This window comes from Atta colombica, unplaced genomic scaffold (assembly GCF_001594045.1).
Source record: "Atta colombica isolate Treedump-2 unplaced genomic scaffold, Acol1.0 scaffold102, whole genome shotgun sequence".
Lineage (NCBI taxonomy): Eukaryota > Metazoa > Arthropoda > Insecta > Hymenoptera > Formicidae > Atta > Atta colombica.
In genome coordinates, this window is record NW_017259187.1 from 155,105 (window position 1) to 163,818 (window position 8,714).

An 8,714-nucleotide genomic window follows, 5' to 3' on the forward strand; every position below is an offset into this window, starting at 1 on the left:
TATATTTTTTATGATATTATATATAGATTATATATAGATAATATAGAGGTATTAACAGTATTCACACAGTAAATACACACAATATTGATTTCTAATACAATACAGAAAAATTCATTCTAGACTTGATTTTAATTCTCGATAAATGTAGTATTGGATGGGAACAAAAGTTCATATTGCCAAAAATTTCAAAATTCAAGCAGCTATAATGCTTACTTAAAAATGAATAAAATTTAAATGTAGAAAAATTGAAAGCTTGAAATCTATATTTTTAAAAGCTTGAAATTTACATTTTCTAAATCTATATTTTCTATACACACTGTGTAGAAAATATGTATATGTCTTTTGAATATCTGTATGTTTATAGTATATTAATTTATGCATATAGAAAATCACGAGATAGACAAAGTTGGGAATTTATTCTTCTCATATAACAAAGAAATGAAAAAATTTTTCGACTTTCTAACGTGCAGTTTAAAGTTTTCTTTACAAAATCATTTTTTAAAAATGTTCTTAAGATTTTGATTTTGATTGCTTATAACCTAAATAAAAATCATCGTATCGCAATTTAAAAAAAAAAAACAGACATTTGAAGTTGAAATTTTACTCTATCAAATGGTAGAATTACTTTTTTTTAAGTATATACTCATGATATAAATGAAATTGGGCTACAAACTTTTATTTCAATCCAATTGACAAACATTAACAAAAATTCTATCAGTTTCAACAATTCTTTAATTTTTTTCACATTCTAATTCATACATTATTTCTCTACAAAGAATTAAAATTTATTAATCGATACAAAAGCCACCTAATTTAAATGTTAAAATATCGTCTGCATTATAAATATCGTATGCATTCAAATGGCACGGTAGTGTTAATTAATAATAATTATTAATAATAATTATTTTAAGCAGATCTTTGTTTGCGACTTTTATACATGAATAACGACATGTATTTATGACAGAGATTAGTGAAATCTATTTACATAAACAAGTAAGTTATACATTGCGTAATAACTGGGGACCACCGACATCAACGATGAGCGGTGTGGGAAAAGTTATATATTTGAAAGTATTGATTGATAAGTCTGGAACCACCAAGTCCTCGTCATATGGAAATGCACACTTTAAATTAAGGATGCCGGGACGAAGTAGAAACAGCTCATAGACAAACAATAGAAACAATAGATGACCGTTCGTCCATTCGTTCGTCCGGTGCCACACCATAGACCTTACCTGAGTACACAATGGCTACAAGGTTTTTCAAATAAAAAAAAATCTCCATCATAGCATGCAGTGCGCTCGCAAGCGCGTGTGTCTCGAGATGTTAAAATTGCTCCACGGCTCTACGGCAAATATTTGGTCAGAAAAGTAAATCCTCTCGACGCCGCGACGAGAGCTCTTCAAACAATTATTCCATGTATCGACGTATATAATTCCGAAAGAACACGCAGTTACACTTGCCTTGCTCTCTTGACCGTCATCTTAATTGCTATTACGTATTCTCACTTCGCTGTGAAATTACCATATCTTCGAGACCGATGTTTGATTATTTACACGCTTATATTCTGCGGGCTCATTCGAGTTCCAATGAGCACTTCTTAATCTTTAACACGGCATTGTGAAAAATTTTAATTAATTCCTTTTTAGATCCGAGAGAGAATTATGTGTAAATTTATGTATATCAATTTTTGATAACATTGTTACTAGACTTTGACTAATTAACGATATTTAAGAATTTTTTATTATTGCTTTCTATTCTAGTCTATGAAATGATGAAGTATTAATTTGTTATATCATTAAATTTGGATATATAAAAATATATATATTTGTTATATATAGAATAAAGAAATGCTTTGAAAATATATAAATACCATTTAAAAAAATTTATTGTTCAAGTGAAATAACGTTTTTTATTAAAAAATGAAAAATATTTATTATATATTATTTATTAAATATAGAAAGGTAATATAAATAATAATACGATTATTGAGAGGAGAGAGAGCTCGCTCGGAATATGAAAGATCCAGATTCGAATCCCAGCTGTGAAAATATTTTTCGTAATAAATTATTCACAGCTTTAAAAGATGCTTATTATAACATCAATATTGAAATTGTTGTTAATTTAATTTATGATATATTATCTCAGTGCGGCTTATGATTACGTTTCAAGACTAAAAATAATTTGATGCGTAGTTTACAGAACAGGATATATATTTATATAAATTCACACTAAAAATATTATTTAAGCACTAAAGATATCTATAATAATTTAAACCATTAGGTTTTAACAGTTAAAGTTTTAATTACTCAGTTGTGTATTCACATTTGCGTCTTAAAACACTTGATTTACAATTTATTATATTCTTTTCAAATGAGTTTATGCCTTTTTTCTCCTCTATTGCGCTAACAAAAAAAAAACGTTTATACTTTTTAACTTTTGATGGTCGGCTGACATAGTTACAGCGCGTATTTCTCTCTTATGTGTGTGTACTCTATAAGAGTATAATATTTCTTTCCAAGTCACAACGACGAAAGTAAACTTCCTCAAGTTTTCTTCCGCAAAGGTCGTAAGCTTATAACAATAAAAAATGGCGCGACGGGTTTCGTTTCTATATAGAGTATAGATTCTATATTTGTAGCTGTTATTGTGCGCGGCACTTCTGTCCCCGAACTTCGACTCGGTCTATGCAGGTAAAGTTGCAGGGATAGACGCAAAAGAGAGATGGCGAGATAGAGAAAGCGAGCTACCGCACCACGCGTACTGTTGTTGCAGCTGTTAGACGGAATTTTGGTGAGAAAACAAAGTTCTCTGGAAAGTAAAGCGCCTTCGGGCCATATCCGAGGCGCCCTGGGCGTGATTCTACCTAGCTACCTACCTACCTATGAACTTACTTATATTTCACCGGAATTTATCCTATATTTGCCAAACTGGCGTAGCGTAACGTTAACTTTAAAATTAACGAACTACACTATTACGCCATCTTTATAACTCATCCGAGACAACCTTTCGGCTTGAAGGCAGAGTAAAGCCAATAGGCGTAACTACGGAGAGAAAAAGGAAACGATTCAACAAAGAATGAAAAGAAACGAAGAGGAATTCATCATGCTCGATCTATAATTGAGTAATTAGCGTGCACGCGTTAATGCCATGACGCAGCAAACGCGCCTTTATATCCATACGAAGCGTAGTCGGAAATGAGCAATAGGGAATAATCGTCGTGGTCTCTTCCGGCTCGTTACGACTTCTTCGATTTGCGGCCGCCACGATTCAAGCATAATCGATGTGCAACGCACGTCGTTGACTCGAGACGAGTGTAAGACGAGACACGTACGAGACAGCGGTCAAGCTGAACGCGTAAACGAAGAAGAGAAAACGATGATGGTCGAGACAGCTGTAGCAATCGCCGACACAAAAGTTTCAGAAGTGACTCCTATACATATTTGTTAATCATTTGTTCGTGCGGCGGCGGTTTCTCGTATATCCTTTCCCGGACATGGCATTCCTCAAATATTATTTCAGGAGGGTTCCTTTCTTCCCTCTGGAGCGCATTTCGCTGCGTCGCCATGAAAAGTGTCAGTCTTTCCCTTTACTTCATGTTCGTCTGTTGAATAGGGATTAGCTTCTTTGGGATCGAGTTCGTTGTCGAGTTCCTCCGAAATGCTTCTCTCCGCGAGTTATTAATAATTAGAATTACAAACGTCGGAATTCGGAATATGGAAGTTACGAAAATTGTTCCGAGGCCTTCTCTCCTCAGAAAATCGTTATTATAGATGATCGTTCGTACACATGACGTGACGATAACTACCGTTTCGCCCTCTAAGTTCTTTCAGCACTTCGTAAAAAAAATTTTAGGCGCAACGAGCGCAATGTCAAAAGAGAGGATCGGGTTTAAATTACTCGGCTCTTCGAAAGGGTCGTCGCTTAAATGAAACCTAAGATGTCCTCAAGCTGTGCTCTTTACTCGGGCAGATGGCTCCGATCACTGCAGGAATTTATGTCTCACTGACTTGCTTACTAATTTTTACGTGGCATTCCTTTGCTTAACGTACGTATATCGCGTATATATACAACGCGGCGATTACCACATGACGTTATGAGCGTCGGATAATCGACCTGCCACGTGCCTTTAAATTCCGTTATTCACGCGTCGGTGCATCCTGTATACTAACGAGAATTTTGTCTGATCCCTACGAGCCCTTTATCTTATCCCTGTTGGAGAACTTTCTACGACCCTGCCTACAACTCTGTCCAAACTGTTTCCAAATGTAACATAGTGCTCCGCGCGTAGTATCTTTCTTTCGATTAGAGATAACAGAGGCTGAATTAAGGACAGCATCTCTCTTTCTTCGAAAGAAAGCTGAAGAAATCGAACTTTGAATTACGATGTCGTACATTTTACACTATTTTACAGATTTGACGAAGACTTTTAAGGATGGTGTTGTTGGTCATTTTGTTTAATGAATTTTCAATCGTATTCCCAAATTTGTTTTCGACCGCAATCGATACATTCTGGTAGAAGGAATCAATCTCGAAATAATCTACGAACTCGAATATCAGACTCTACTGTCTCGTTACGTCAGTCCGTGCAGTCCCGTAGGATACGTACTTGCAGGTACCTCCATACGGAATAACTTTCCAGTTTGTATAGTAGTAGCCCTACTTCCCCGCACTCTATTGATCCCCCTTTATCCTGGAGCTTCTAGTCACGACGTTGCCAAGAGGCCTCGCAGTCAAGGGGGTGATGTTTAATTCAAGTTCAAGCACAATGCCTCTCAAGAAGAGAGATCTTTCCCTCTTTCTCTTTCTCGCTCTTGTACACACACGTACATGCTTTCCATATAAATTATTCTGTGGTCTCGCATTCAAAAGCCACCGCCCACCTCGCTGCATCGCGCGGTGGAATGTGCGCCGAAACAAGCCCGCGAAAAAAATCTCCGCGTCTCTTACACGATGTCTACTGCCTCGTGGAAAGAAAGTCGTCCTTCTAGTATCTTTGTATGCGATGAAAAATTGAGAAAGTAGTCTTTCCGCGTATTTCGTACTCACGTGAAGATTCGGATAGTAGTTCTGCAGACAAAATTGTTGCTTGGGCGTTTGTTTTCCTTTTTAGTGAATTGTCTGAATGAATCATACTATGAAGACAAATAGCTGTGAATAGTACTTGACCATAAACGGCAAAGTTTGTTAGTATACTAATAATAGCCGACAGAATTTAAGGGAGAGTTGCCGAGTACATACTGGTCTTGTACCTCATCAATATTGTATATTATTATTTAATTTTTTAAATTATTATTTAATAATTATTAAATGATCTTTTTTTGATAAATTATTAAAATTAGATATTATTACATATTACTATTACGTATTAATTGATCTCATATTTTTAATTGGTTTCATTTATAAATTTAATATTTTCAAAAGAAGATATGATTTATAGAAAACCAATAGTACGATTTTGGAGCGGTTTGTCTTAATTGTATCTTTTGCAACATGTTACAAAAAAACTTATAACAAATTAATTTGTCATTAGTGAAAAGTCAAACATGTAATCGGTGTCCGAAATATATCAAGTTATAATTTTTAATGTTAATTTGCATACAAATCAAGTACCATGGAAAATATAATAAAGTATAACTCGTAGGCATTTGACAATTTTCCTGTACAGTAGACATAAAGTTAAGTCATATATTTATATATTATATATATAACAATATATCAATGATCAAACGTTACAAAAGTTAAAATTTGAGAAAAATTGTTATAAAATGGAGAGTGTTACATGAGTTACATGAGTAAAGATAAATTTTAGAATAACAATTTTTGATAGTCCCTCCCAACCACAGCGAATATCTTTTGGATAGCGTTCCATCTCAATGTCTTTGGTACCGAAAGAATAAATAAAAAGTTTCGTTATGTGGATAAACCACACGAATGCCTGTCAATATATGTCGACTAGGATATTGGCGGTTTACACCGTTGTTGCGATGGAGATGCGCGATCGTCATTCTCACGTTGCGAACTCGCTTACAAACCACTAACGGCTACACGAGCGCTCGTTTGCTCGCCAGCGATGCCCCAGCGGCGCTAGTTTCTTCAACTGCTGTTAACTGCTTCGGTTACGAGTCTCGGGAAACTTTATCTTGACGGCTAATGCGCCTGCTCGATTAACGGAAATTCGAGTGTAGATCTTGAAGTCGCGATCCAAGTCGCAAGCTTACGTTTCTTTTCTCGCTCGTCGTTCCTACCCTTTTTTTTTTCTTCTTCTCCCTAGAGCGCCGTTCTGCGCGGGACAAGGAACACGGGGCTTTCCGTCGAATCCTCCGCGGAGATCGCCCCTTTTTACTCAGACGCCGATCAATCTCTCGAAAATACGGACAGTTATCCCATCCCGTTCTCTCGAGCGTACGAAATCCTCTCTCATGCGTCGGCCGGCTGGACATTAGTCGCGAGGCATGTCGTATCGTGTCCCGAGATAAGATGTCCGATTTAAGTTCGCGAAAAAGGAAGCGCGAGAGGCGGATTAAAGGTCAGGACGGGGGGGCGGGAGCGGGGGCGCGAGAGTAAAGAAAGGGGGGCGGTAGAAGCTGCTGGAGCTCAGAATCTTTTGGGACTGTCGACCGATTTAATTGGCTTTCTCGTAGAGAAACTGGCCTCGTGGCAAGCAACAACAAGTCTTGATTCTTCTTTGAGACAAGTCCAATAAATCCTGTGCGTTCCACCTTGTCCCCGCTATGCTTCCCATGCCCAGTTCCCACTCCCTCTCATCCGCGGTTAAGCGATGGTGACAAACTAAACCGAGGTCCTTCCACCACCGACTCTTCCTACTCCTCCGTCTTTTTATCTGATCGTGCAGCGGAGGATACACAAGAAACACAAACCAACGCACGGGAAAAGGGAGAGAAAACGAGGTAGATGCTACGTAACGATATCACAGTCGAGTGGGTTAGAGAGAGACAACGTGATGCAAGGATGCGAGGTGAACCGAAAAAAGGGTTGGTGCGACACCAACGGACGATCATGTTCAAGGTGTAGAAGAGAATCGTCGTAGAAGGACGGAAAAGACGAGATGGGAGATGGGAGATGGGGAATGAAAGAGAGGCGTAAAGGACGACGCGAGGAGGAGCTCTGGTAGCGGCGATGTCCTCACATTAAGAACTCGTTCTCTTATCGGCGATGATTTATGGCGGCATTCAATTTTTAGACCCTCGTCGAAAGGGAATCGCCGAAATAAATATGGCCACCGCTACGTTTTACCGATCTCTCGCGCACGCGGAGTGTGGACACCGCTCACGCAAAGAGGGACAGATGTTTTCACCGGGATGTAGCTCGCGTTATAGCTCAGACCTCAGGCTCGGCTCCAGATGTCGAGGAGCGATTTCTGGCGCCTACTTGAGTTTCCACGACTTGGCCGTTTTTCTGTCGACATTCTCCTGACTTCGGAGAGGTACTTTACGATTTATCGCGACCTCCTGTTTCTCGTTTATGGGAGTGATTAAACGGCCAGACTTAACAGGCAAGATATATGTATATTCAAGCGAGAAATCTACCGCCGTTTAAATCCCGTAGATTACTCTCGTACGCGTCAGAATTTCTTTATATCATTGAATACGCGTTACGTAAATCGTTTTTATACGAGTATAATATAATCTCTTGAGAAATATGTAACGAAAGTATCAAAAGCTAGATCCCTAAACCCACTTTTAAAATTAAGTTCTACAAATCGTTTGTTAAATCAAGTGGTTTATTAAACGCCAATTGAGAATCACTGAGAATCACTCGTTCGGTCGTATCAAGTGGAATGTATTCATCCATCGAGTTAACGTACGCTCAATTTGTCCGAGACTTGTCAGGCGCGGTGGAAAAGGATACCTTAATAAATTGTTGTCATGTTCTCCGTCCGAGTATTTCGCATTTTTTAGGAGACATTCACTGTGGTCGAGACACCCCATTTCAATTTTTTGCAAGGCGATATTGTTTCTTCCTTGCGCTGCAATCGAAACGTAAAACATCATATTTTCAATTGACATTTTTCTTTTCTCATCTTACACATAGGAAAATATCATTCTATTGCTAAGAAAAGTGATTACTCAATTTTTTTCCTTTTAAAAGTTATTTTTAACAAAAAAATATTTTCTTGATAATAATCTTAAAATATATTTGTTACAAATTTTAGAAAAATTTATTGTTATATACTCAAAACAAGAATTATTTTCTTTTGAAGAATTAATTATAAAATTGATTGAAGAAAATGATTTTACAAATCGAATTTGTTCTAATTTTATAATTTTGATTGAAATATTTACTACGATTCAAAATATTTCGAATAAATTTAATGCTCGTGACGAACTTATGATAAATTTGCGGATATATAAAAATTTTTGAAAGAAGTAATTATTTATACTTCTTCCTATTTTTCTATGTGTACACTTATTTATAGAAACTTATAGAGAAAATTAAATTAAATCGATAATAAATTAATTTTTGTGCAAATATGAATAACATTTTTTAAATATTTGATTTGATCGACTGAAAAAGATTATTTAATAGATCGACTTGATGCGATTAATATTTTATTATTTATTATATAATCAATTTTCTATAGATGTTTGAATCAACTAGTGTTATTGAGATCATATTTGCAATTTTCGTAATAGATGCAAGTGTCGAATTACCGTCATATTCTATTTAATCCTATCTGCCTTTGTAGCCAC